At 46.3% G+C, this 12,386-nt stretch overlaps 2 pseudogenes; one reads left to right on the plus strand and one right to left on the minus strand.

The window, feature by feature from the left end:
* Positions 1-627: 627 nt before the first annotated feature.
* On the minus strand, positions 628-746 carry LOC135052064 (5S ribosomal RNA; annotated as a pseudogene).
* Positions 747-875: 129 nt separating this feature from the next.
* Positions 876-994, plus strand: LOC135052065 (5S ribosomal RNA; annotated as a pseudogene).
* Positions 995-12,386: the final 11,392 nt, after the last annotated feature.

Raw genomic sequence — 12,386 nt, forward strand, 5'->3', positions numbered from 1 at the left:
AGCATATAATATGTACGAATAATTCATTTCTGATAAATATGTCTGGTGGTGCACCCAGAGTCAGGGACAAGCTAGAGAAAAGAGAAAATACAGAAGACTCTTGTGTGGGTGCACTCTTGTTGTGAATTGTTAATATGAAAATATTAAAACATAACTTTTATTATCTATAATTTTAAGAAAAAATCCACCCTTCTTTAATCCACTACAGTTGATTCAATAAAATATACTATTGCCCATATAGCCCCCCAATATCCATGAGAGATATAATACTTGGTTGATGGAGCTATTGGGAAATTTAAGTCTCACTAAAAGGTTAGAATTGTTCTGGTTAGTCTATATTATTAGACTTCAGGAAGGATGCAGACACTCAGGCTCTACACCCTGATCCTATCCCACCAGCACAAGCTCAGCTTGTATTAATAAGACCTCCAACGGTCATAGATCCAAAATATTATCAGGAGTATAGGTCCTTGTTAATCTTGACAGATGTCAAATTTGTGACATGTCAAGGAGAACGGTACTGAGAGGAGTAAAAACAACAGTGATACAGATCAACTAAATGAGTAATAAGAAATGATTGAAGAACATGTGGTGATCCTGCTGTTGGTTTAGAGTCTAGAGGGTCACGAATTACAACACCGGGTATTCCCTGGGGGTCACCCTCACAGGTACTGACCCAGCCCACCACCGTTTTGCTTCCAAGATCGGACGAGATCGGGCTCTGTCGGTGGGGTATGGTAGTATTCCTTGGACCTTCTATATCAGACTCACCAATGAGAGTGCACCTAAGGAAGATTAGGGAGAGAGATAGTAAAAGTGATAGTAATCTTCCTTAGGTGCACTCTCATTGGTGAGTCTGATATAGAAGGTCCAAGGAATACTACCATACCCCACCGACAGAGCCCGATCTCGTCCGATCTTGGAAGCAAAACGGTGGTGGGCTGGGTCAGTACCTGTGAGGGTGACCCCCAGGGAATACCCGGTGTTGTAATTCGTGACCCTCTAGACTCTAAACCAACAGCAGGATCACCACATGTTCTTCAATCATTTCTTATTACTCATTTAGTTGATCTGTATCACTGTTGTTTTTACTCCTCTCAGTACCGTTCTCCTTGACATGTCACAAATTTGACATCTGTCAAGATTAACAAGGACCTATACTCCTGATAATATTTTGGATCTATGACCGTTGGAGGTCTTATTAATACAAGCTGAGCTTGTGCTGGTGGGATAGGATCAGGGTGTAGAGCCTGAGTGTCTGCATCCTTCCTGAAGTCTAATAATATAGACTAACCAGAACAATTCTAACCTTTTAGTGAGACTTAAATTTCCCAATAGCTCCATCAACCAAGTATTATATCTCTCATGGATATTGGGGGGCTATATGGGCAATAGTATATTTTATTGAATCAACTGTAGTGGATTAAAGAAGGGTGGATTTTTTCTTAAAATTATAGATAATAAAAGTTATGTTTTAATATTTTCATATTAACAATTCACAACAATAGTGCACCCACACAAGAGTCTTCTGTATTTTCTCTTTTCTCCCACTTTATCCCCAACTAAGGCTTAGTAAATAGACCCCAAAGTATTGTAGCTTAATAATTGTAAACTGTAGCTATATCCAAAATACAAGTATACTTATATTTCATTTCCTGTACAATAGACTCATCCTAACGTTAGTTTCTCTTTGTTTTGTCTCCATAGGTAAGTGGCCATTCTATGTACCTCTCTGAGATTCTGTTGTCTCATGGACTCTACCTGAAGGTTGACAGTAGGTTGCTGTGCTTATCTCTCCTGCCTAATTATTTGTGTTGATAAATCAGATTAGTTTTGTGCAATTGTTTGGTATCACGTTTGAATAAACGTACCTGTAGCTGCAAGTATATTCCTGTGTGTGGCATATTATAATTGCATTTTGGAGCAATCAGATGTGTCCTGTGAAGTAAAAAGAATCTAAGGCATTGATTGATTGTAAAGTGAACAGCAGGGGGCGACTATTGGAGGATGAGTCAATTTCATTAGGTCACAACCTATAAATGTATTCTGCTAACACAGTGAATATGTAACATTACCTGGAGGTTAGGGTTACATTGACCTGGGGGTTAGGTTGGCCTGGGGGTTAGGGTTAGGTTGGCCTGGGGGTTAGCATTAGGTTGGCCTGGGGGTTAGCGTTAGGTTGGCCTGGGGGTTAGGGTTAGGTTGGCCTGGGGGTTAGGGTTAGGTTGGCCTGGGGGTTAGGGTTAGGTTGGCCTGGAGGTTAGGGTTAGGTTGGCCTGGGGGTTAGGGTTAGGTTGGCCTAGGGGTTAGGGTTAGGTTGGCCTGGGGGTTAGCATTAGGTTGGCCTGGGGGTTAGCGTTAGGTTGGCCTGGGGGTTAGGGTTAGGTTGGCCTGGGGGTTATGGTTAGGTTGGCCTGGGGGTTAGGGTTAGGTTGGCCTGGAGGTAAGGGTTAGGTTGGCCTGGGGTTTAGGGTTAGGTTGTCCTGGGGGTTAGGGTTAGGTTGGCCTAGGGGTTAGGGTTAGGTTGGCCTGGGGGTTAGCATTAGGTTGGCCTGGGGGTTAGAGTTAGGTTGGCCTGGGGGTTAGGGTTAGGTTGGCCTGGGGGTTAGGGTTAGGTTGGCCTGGGGGTTAGGGTTAGGTTGGCCTGGAGGTTAGGGTTAGGTTGGCCTGGGGTTTAGGGTTAGGTTGTCCTGGGGGTTAGGGTTAGGTTGGCCTGGGGGTTAGGGTTGTGAGCACCTGCGAGATGTGACGAGGGTGGGGAGTGAAATGCAGGAGTGTCGAGATTATATTGGGGGGTGTCTCAGTATGCATTTACTAAGGCTCCAGCGATACACTTCCAACTGACATACTGAGCAACCATACGGTGGATCAAATAAACGACGGTGCAAGCAACGAGCGACTTTGTACGCATGTGGCGGATTTGAGATGCCACACAGCTGTGGCGTTTGCATATTTTGCCACTACCGCCGCCCATGGAATAACAGTCGCTACAGGATTTGCATTCACTGAATCAGGTCCTACAGTAAGTGCGGTTTGTCTAAAGAAAAGTGATGACTTTCATCCACAGGCAGGAATATAATAAACTACCTGCAATGCCCGGCATTGCCTGGATATTATATATATGATTGGCTTTTCTCTCTGTCTCCTCTTTCCCTCCTCTCTTTCATTCCACCCTCCCCCCTACCCCCCCCCCCCCCCCCACACTCTTTCTTTCTTCCCCGATGATAATTTTTATCAGCCGTCAATTATATTATATACAGTAGATATAATTTTGCCTGAAATGGGCCAACACAAGAGTGAATGTTTCGGGTTCCGGGGCAGTGTATGGTTTTTATATTAAGTAGTTTTATGACAATCAGTTCATTTTGTAACCTTATAGTTTTGTAAGAGCTAAAAAAAAAATTAGAGATGCCTAGAAAATGGAAATATTGTTTAATTTAATATTAGTTGTTGTTATTATTATTATTATTATTACTATTATTAATGTTGCTGTTGCTGTGTACTTTTTATTCAGTGCATTGTTCCAAAATGTCACTTTTTATTAATATTACTTTTCAAATATTATCCTGTGTGAGAATCGGTCCAAAGAATGTAAAATCCCAAACGCCGCTGACTGGATAACACTGCTTTCTCCCGCCTCTGTAGTGATCCAGCACAGTCCAAAATTCAAACAGGGGAGCCGCACCGACTGCCACTATTTAAATTATGGACTGTGCTGCAGCCCCACCTCTGGGGCCGTCACTGGTTATAGGGAATCAACTATAAGTTACACCGTCACGTTATTATGACACCAGCTAATAGCCAGAGTAACCGCCGTGTGCAGCACGGACAGCAGCTAGACGGGCCGAACTGTCATGTTAGACACACGTCTGGTAGCCCCCAGGGTCATTGTGACGGTGAGCTGCTCCGCTGTAGCATGTCGGTCGGCCCTCACGCACCTTCATAGCCGACGTTCACCTCTCACATCAGTGGCACGTGGTGCTCCACAGTTTCCATGTTGGTTATTCGCAATGGTGCCATTTGTCCAGTCACGATACACTGTCACCGCAGCAGCACGCGGACAGGTCACACACTGCGCTGTGTCAGAAATACCGCCACCCTTGGCCCGAAACTGATAATCATCCCTTTCTGCAACTCGGATAAAACGCCCTTTTTACCCATGACAGCAACGAGTGATATGTGTACAGACGGCTTATCGCACACCTCATATACCCACAGGGCCGGATTAAGATTAGTAGGGGCCCAGGGCAACGGATGTTTTGGGGGCCCCTACCAGTAAAGTTGCTGGCAAAGCCCCGTCCCCGACACACACACACACACACACTTATACTTGCAAAGACACGTACAGCACCGAGTGTCCAGCGGCACCGCACTACAGAGGAGGAGCTTAAATAAAACTACAGCTCCCAGCATCCCTTGTGCAAGGGCTGCTGGGAGCTGTAGTTTTATTTAGAGATGCTCCACCATGTAGTGCTGTGCTGCCGGACACCGCCGCTACCCCAAGACACCGGCGCTAACCCCCTGTTCTGGCAGCACTGTCCCCAAAGCAGTAGTGGACAGCGCCGCCAGAGCACATACGGTGTTGCGGGATCGTGGAGCAATCCCGTCAGACTGTGCAGGGAGGAGCTCCTCGGCGGCCGCTGTTAATTATACGCTATGTCAAAGCGTATCTTATGTATTTTGGGGGTCATTCCGATTTTGATCGCACGTAGCAACTTTTTGCTGCCCGTGCAATCAACTAGACGCCGCCTATGGAGGAGGGCTTTTTTGCATAGCAAGGCTGCGATCGCTTGTGCAGCCCTGCTATACAAAAAAAGTTTTGTGTAGAACTAGACCAGGGTAACAGTTACTTACCCTGTGCTATCGATCCAGCGATGCAGATCCCGGAATTTATGTCAGACATCCGCCCTACAAACGCCTGGACACGCCTGCGTTCACCGAACCACTCCCATAAAACGGTCAGTTGACGCCCCGGAGCGCCTTCCTCCTGTCAATCTTCTTGCGGTCACCGCTGCGACCGCAAGCCTTCGTTTGCAGCGTCGCTGCTGTTGCCGGGCAACGACGCGCCTGCGCAATGCGGCCGCCGCGCATGCGCAGTTCTGACCAGATCGCACGGCTGCGAAGAAGTGCAGCGTGCGATCGGGTCGGAATGACCCCCTTTATACACTGTGAAAGCTCCGGAACTGAGTGAACGCATGTACGGGCAATACGCAGTTGCACACAAATACACTGCATGTACACTTACAGCAACACAGATGTAACTGCCTCGTAACAGAATAGTCTCACGTCGGTAAAGGTCAGTGAGCGCATGTTTGGAGAACTGTGGGCTATGGCGCTACGCCTATATACACCGTTACTCTATTACTGGTACTGTATGTGAGAACTCCATCACTCTCATTAACTATAATAGACTTCTGCAACAAAATTATCGCATCACTTCACTAAGTATGGACAGAGCTGTCAGCCAGGATGGAGATAAGAAAATATGAAGAATAACAAACAGCAGCAGCAAAATTACATGAAACCTCCATTTAGTGCCAATTTGTGCTATTACTTCAGCTACAGTATATTCATTTGACAGTTTGACAAAATCATTCATTCACTTTGGCCCTCAGGATGTTCCCTAGCAGATTACAACTTTCAATCAATTTGATTAAATTCAATTGACTCACTTCAGACAGGGATGCCCGTAGGTCACGCCCGTTAATAGCCATTGACCACACCGCGCTGCATTAATTGTAAATACACTTCATTATTCTGTAACGTTCTTCTACCTCGGCAATACATCGCTCTGTTGCTGGAAAGTGCACCCTCTGTGAGGTATCAGTGCTCCATACACATTGGGTGTTCCAAGAGGGCGCACTGTACGCAGGAACGGCTCTATGCTGGGACAGATGTATCCGTGAGATGCACAAATTTACCTACAGTGGGAATTCTGGCTTTCATTATGGATTCTGGTCACCAAAGAGACAGGAACTAAAGTAGCAACTGCTTAATTCACACAAATTGGGTATATTAACCTACCCTAATTTCATTGACGTTCATTGACCAGCAGAATGTTGCAGCACCACATATAAAAGGAGCTTCATATCACTACTACTCTGTGATGCTGGGTACCCTGCTCCTCCCACTATATATCTCTCAGTCTGTGGCATCCGGCTGCCTCCATTCCCCTCCTCACATCATGTCACTGCCCCTTTCACATGCAGTCCTGTCCTCACTGACACATCCCTCATCTCCTTATATACTCTGTGCTGCTGGGGATCCTGCTCCTCCCACTATATAACTCTCAGTCTGTGGCTACCTACTGTCTCCATTCCCCTCCTCACATCATGTCACTGCCCCTGTCACATGCAGCCCTGTCCTCACTGACACATCACCCATCTCCTGATATACTCTGTGCTGCTGGAGACCCTTTTCCTCCCACTATATAACTCTCAGTATGTGGCTTCCTGCTGCCGCCATTCCCCTCCTCACATCATGTCACTGCTCCTGTCACATGCAGCCCTGTCCTCACTGACACATCACTCTTCTCCTGATATACTCTGTGCTGCTGGGAACCCTGCTCCTCCCACTATATAACTCTGTCTGTGGCTTCCTGCTGCCTCCATTCCCCTCCTCACATCATGTCACTGCTCCTGTCACATGCAGCCCTGTCCTCACTGACACATTACTCATCTCCTGATATACTCTGTGCTGCTGGGGACCCTGCTCCTCCCACTATATAACTCTCAGTCTGTGGCTTCCTGCTGCCTCCATTCCCCTCCTCACACCATGTCACTGCCCCTGTCACATGCAGCCCTGTCCTCACTGACACATCACTCATCTCCTGATATACTCTGTGCTGCTGGGACCCTGCTCCTCCCACTATATAACTCTCAGTCTGTGGTTTCCTGCTGGCTCCATTCCCCTCCTCACATCATGTCACTGCCCCTGTCACATGCAGCCCTGTCCTCACTGACACATCACTCATCTCCTGATATACTCTGTGCTGCTGGGGACCCTGCTCCTCACACTATATAACTCTCAGTCTGTGACTTACTGCTGCCTCCATTCCCTTCCTCATCACTGGTCTCCTGATATACTCGGTGCATCTATGGTCATATCAATCTCGCAGATTTTACTATTCCCACCTACAGTCATAATTTCATCACTGTGAATACACATTATATACCGTATTTGTTACTGTGCTTTATGGGTCAGTTCTACACCCGCATTATGGTTTCAGATTTCTTTGGAAAGTTCATATTACAACATGCAGAAATGTTCATAAGCTTATACAGAGAGGAAAGAGACTACTTCCAAACAAATGTATGTCTCATGTCGTCATTTTTACCTGTATCAGACCTACAATTTGCTTAGTGAGTAAGAGAACCTCCCTAAGATTGCATCATCCCAGCAATTCACTGTCACATAGGCCCTCATTCCGAGTTGTTAGCTTGTTATTTTTCTTCGCATCGCAGCGATTTCCCGCAAACTGCGCATGCGCAATGTTCGCACCGCGCCTGCGCCAAGTAAATTTGCTAAGAAGTTTGGTATTTTACTCACAGCTTAACGAAGAAATTTCTTCGTTCTGGTGATCGGAATGTGATTGACAGGAAGTGGGTGTTTCTGGGCGGAAACTGGCCGTTTTATGGGTGTGTGTGAAAAAACGCTGGCGTTTCTGGGAAAAACGCGGGAGTGGCTGGAGAAACGGGGGAGTGTCTGGCCGAACGCTGGGTGTGTTTGTGACGTCAAACCAGGAACGAAACTGACTGAACTGATCGCAGTGGCAGAGTAAGTATCGAGCTACTCGGAAACTGCATAGAAATTTCTGATCGCTATTCTATTCGCTATTTTGCGAATCTTTCGTTCGCTAATCTGCAAAGCTAAGATTCACTCCCAGTAGGCGGCGGCTTAGCATGTGCAATGCTGCTAAAAGCAGCTAGCGAGCGAACAACTCGGAATGAGGGCCATAATGTTTTGTTTTTTTGCAATTACATGTAATAATAACCCAGGCTACTGTATTCACATCTAAGCACGATTACACATTCCCTAATTTATTATCCTTGGGGGTAATTCTGAGTTTATCGCAGCAGGAATTTTGTTAGCAGTTGGGCAAAACCATGGCCCTCATTCCGAGTTGTTCGCTTGCTAGCTGCTTTTAGCAGCATTGCACACGCTAGGCCGCCGCCCTCTGGGAGTGTATCTTAGCATAGCAGAATTGCGAACGAAAGATTAGCAGAATTGCGAATAGAAAATTCTTAGCAGTTTCTGAGTAGCTCCAGACTTACTCCTACACTGCGATCAGCTCAGCCCGTTTAGTTCCTGGTTTGACGTCACAAACACACCCAGCGTTCGCCCAGACACTCCCCCGTTTCTTCAGACACTCCCGCGTTTTTCCCAGAAACGGCAGCGTTTTTTCGCACACACCCATAAAATGGCCAGTTTCCGCCCAGAAACACCCACTTCCTGTCAATCACACTACGATCACAAGAACGATGAAAAAACTTCGTTAGGCCATGAGTAAAATTCCAAACTTTTGTGCTAATTTACTTGGCGCAGGCGCACTGCGAACATTGCGCATGCGCAGTTTGCAACTAATCGCTCCGTAGCGAAAAAAAATAACGAGCGAACAACTCGGAATCACCCCCCATGTGCACTGCAGGGGAGGCAGATATAACATGTGCAGAGAGAGTTAGATTTGGGTGGGTTATTTTGTTTCTGTGCAGGGTAAATACTGGCTGCTTTATTTTTATACACCAATTTAGATTTCAGTATAAAGTATAAACACACCGCATCCAATTCTAGCTCTCTCTGCACATGTTATATCTGGCCCCCCCTGCAGTGCACATGGGCCCTCATTCCGAGTTGTTCGCTCGTTAGTTTTTTTTCGCAACGGAGCGATTAGTTGCAAACTGCGCATGCGCAATGTTCGCAGTGCATCTGCGCGAAGTAAATTTGCAAAAATTTAGCGAGCGAACAACTCGGAATGAGGGCCTTTGTTAGCAGTTGAGCAAAACCATGGCCCTCATTCCGAGTTGTTCGCTCGCTAGCTGTTTTTAGCAGCATTGCACACGCTAAGCCGCCGCCCTCTGGGAGTATATCTTAGCTTAGCAGAATTGCGAACGAAAGATTAGCAGAATTGCGAATAGACACTTCTTAGCAGTTTCTGAGTAGCTCCACACTTACTCGGCATCTGCGATCAGTTCAGTCAGTTTCGTTCCTGGTTTGATGTCACAAACACACCCAGCGTTCGCCCAGACACTCCCCCGTTTCTTCAGACACTCCCGCGTTTTTCCCAGAAACGGCAGCGTTTTTTCGCACACACCCATAAAACGGCCAGTTTCCGCCCAGAAACACCCACTTCCTGTCAATCACATTACGATCACCAGAACGAAGAAATTTCATCATTAAGCCGTGAGTAAAATACCAAACTTTTTGCAAATTTACTTGGCGTAGACGCACTGCGAACATTGGGGGTCATTCCGAGTTGTTCGCTCGCAAGCTGCTTTTAGCAGCATTGCACACGCTAAGCCGCCGCCTACTGGGAGTGAATCTTAGCTTATCAAAATTGCGAACGAAAGATAAGCAGAATTGCTAATAGACACTTCTTAGCAGTTTCTGAGTAGCTCCACACTTACTCGGCAACTGCGATCAGTTCAGTCAGTTTCGTTCCTGGTTTGACGTCACAAACACACCCAGCGTTCGCCCAGACACTCCCCCGTTTCTTCAGACACTCCCGCGTTTTTCCACACACTCCCATAAACGGCCAGTTTCCGCCCAGAAACACCCACTTCCTGTCAATCACATTACGATCACCAGAACGAAGAAAAAACCTTGTAATGTCGTGAGTAAAAAACCTAACTGCATAGCAAATTTACTTGGCGCAGTCGCACTGCGGACATTGCGCATGCGCATTAGCGACTAATCGCTCCGTTGCTACAAAAAAAAATAACGAGCGAACAACTCGGAATGACCCCCCTTGCGCATGCGCAGTTTGCGACTAATCGCTCCGTTGCAAAAAAAACTAACGAGCGAACAACTCGGAATGAGGGCCAATGTTCCTGCTACGATCAACTCAGAATTACCCCCCCTTGTCCAGTCATTTGCTGCAATAAACTCTTCACCAGGTGTAGATTAATACGAGAGGCCAAACACTGCACAGTTGGGGTGGAGTGTATTGCAGCAAACACTTTAACGAGGCTAAACAGAGACTCAGTGTTATCATGTGACAAATCACAGATTCATTTTTTTTTGGGGGGGGGGTTATTTCCTGGGCTCCTCAATTAGTAACAAATTGTGAATTTACAACGGAACCACTGAATTGTGTATCACATGCCTGTATCACACAGAGAGCCGGCCCGTTATACATGTACGGTATACAGATGGCTCCATGTTTATCTTGACCTTTAATAGGATTAACTGAGACTGGGCAGTCGGACTTAACCCCCTGCTGTAATGACTTGGGTGGTCATTCCGAGTTGTTCGCTCGCTGTCAGTTTTTAGCAGCCGTGCAAACGCTATGCCGCCGCCCACTGGGAGTGTATTTTAGCTTAGCAGAAGTGCGAACTAAAGAATCGCAGAGCGGCGGCAACGTTTTTTTGTGCAGTTTTAGAGTAGCTCAATACCTACTCAGCGCTTGCGATGACTGCAGACTGTTCAGTTCCTGTTTTGACGTCACAAACACGCCCTGCGTTCGCCCAGCCACGCCTGCGTTTTTCCTGGCACGCCTGCGTTTTTTCGAACAGTCCCTGAAAACGGTCAGTTGACACCCAGAAACGCCCACTTCATGTCAATCACTCTACGGCCAGCAGTGCGACTGAAAAGCTTCGCTAGACCCTTTGTGAAACTACATAGTTCGTTGTATTAGTACGTCACGCATACGCATTGTGCCGCATACGCATGCACAGAAGTGCCTTTTTTTGCCTCATCACTGCACAGCGAACGAATGCAACTCGGAATGACCCCCTTAATTCCCTGCTGTATTGTTCTCTATATTGTATTGCAGCTGAGAACAATAGATGAATGGTTTATGTTAATAAACCATGTTGTACCTAGGCGCAGCAAACTAGCCAAGATAACCGTGGACCCATCTGTATGTAACCATGACTCCTACGCTCATGTTCATTATATCATTGAAGCATATATTATACTGCAGCATCCATGTGACCTTTCTTGTCTCATATTAATGATCTGTGCTCCGGTGGCAGAGTCTTTCGGCCTTAATCTCATCAGCTCATACTGGGAGAAGCACAGCACTCCCCATTGCAAGCTGCACTGAGCAGTAATTCTGTTTAGGCCTTACTACGTCCTAATGCAAGGTACGGCTTCTGTGTCTAATTGAGCCCTGAAATGCTTTAATCTAATTGTAATCCACTCACAGGGCCATACTAATAGCTCTCCAATGGGATTCCTGTATGCGTTGGGCCTGGAAATACAGCCATTACCGTAGATGTCCCTGGTAGTAAAAGATATTTTCCTGGAGCTGGTTTATTGGGATATAGAACTTATTTGCTGACACCAGTACCACGTGCAGTACCCGGTATTTTTTATTGCACATTTTGACCTATTTAGTAGCCACGTCAACGGGCAACGGTAGTTGACGTCATTGGTGGGCGTCCACATACCGAACCCGCCAGCCAGTGGTGCTGCACGTGACACTGGTGTCTTTGGTATGTTTTTTTTTATCCCGATGACAGATTCAATTTGGAAACGTTGGTGCACTGACCTGTGTTCAGAAGTAATGGCCTCGTTAGCCTAGGATGGGACCTTTGACTCGTCTTCACTTATACTGTTTGTCACCCACAGATAAATATTCGGAGCAGATTAAACCCGATGAACCTATATTAATTGTTGCATGCCAAATAGGAGGCGATATTGCTCTGAGCGGTGCCTGCTTGTTGGCACTGCGACATAGTGGTATCAGCGTAATATTGGGGCCTATTTTTCAAAGTGCCGGAGATCCCCAGATACTCTGAAAAGAGACATTGCTGCAAAATTTAGGGAGCACTTATCACAGCCTGCGATGGCCATTACCAGGTATAGCCAGCGTTGACCAATGGATGGAGATCGCCAGTTATAGCGTCTCATGAGCGTGATATACAGTAGGTGCATAAATATAGTACGGCTAGATGAGTGTGATAATATAAAATATTTAAAAGTGACATAAAACGGTGTGACAGAAATATAGATTCTGAAGTTCATTTAGCAAATGATAGACATGAATTTATACATACAGACTTGGGCATATCTGGCAATTGCAACAACTTACGACCAGGGTCGGATTTATGGGTCAGGGTCCCCCTAGGTACAACAGTAATAGCCTCTACCTTCCGCTTCATTTTGTTCTTTTCGTTGTTTGATTACAAGGCCTCAGAATCAGAATCACTTTTATTGGCAAGTAT

The sequence above is a fragment of the Pseudophryne corroboree genome, chromosome 2, assembly GCF_028390025.1.
Source record: "Pseudophryne corroboree isolate aPseCor3 chromosome 2, aPseCor3.hap2, whole genome shotgun sequence".
Lineage (NCBI taxonomy): Eukaryota > Metazoa > Chordata > Amphibia > Anura > Myobatrachidae > Pseudophryne > Pseudophryne corroboree.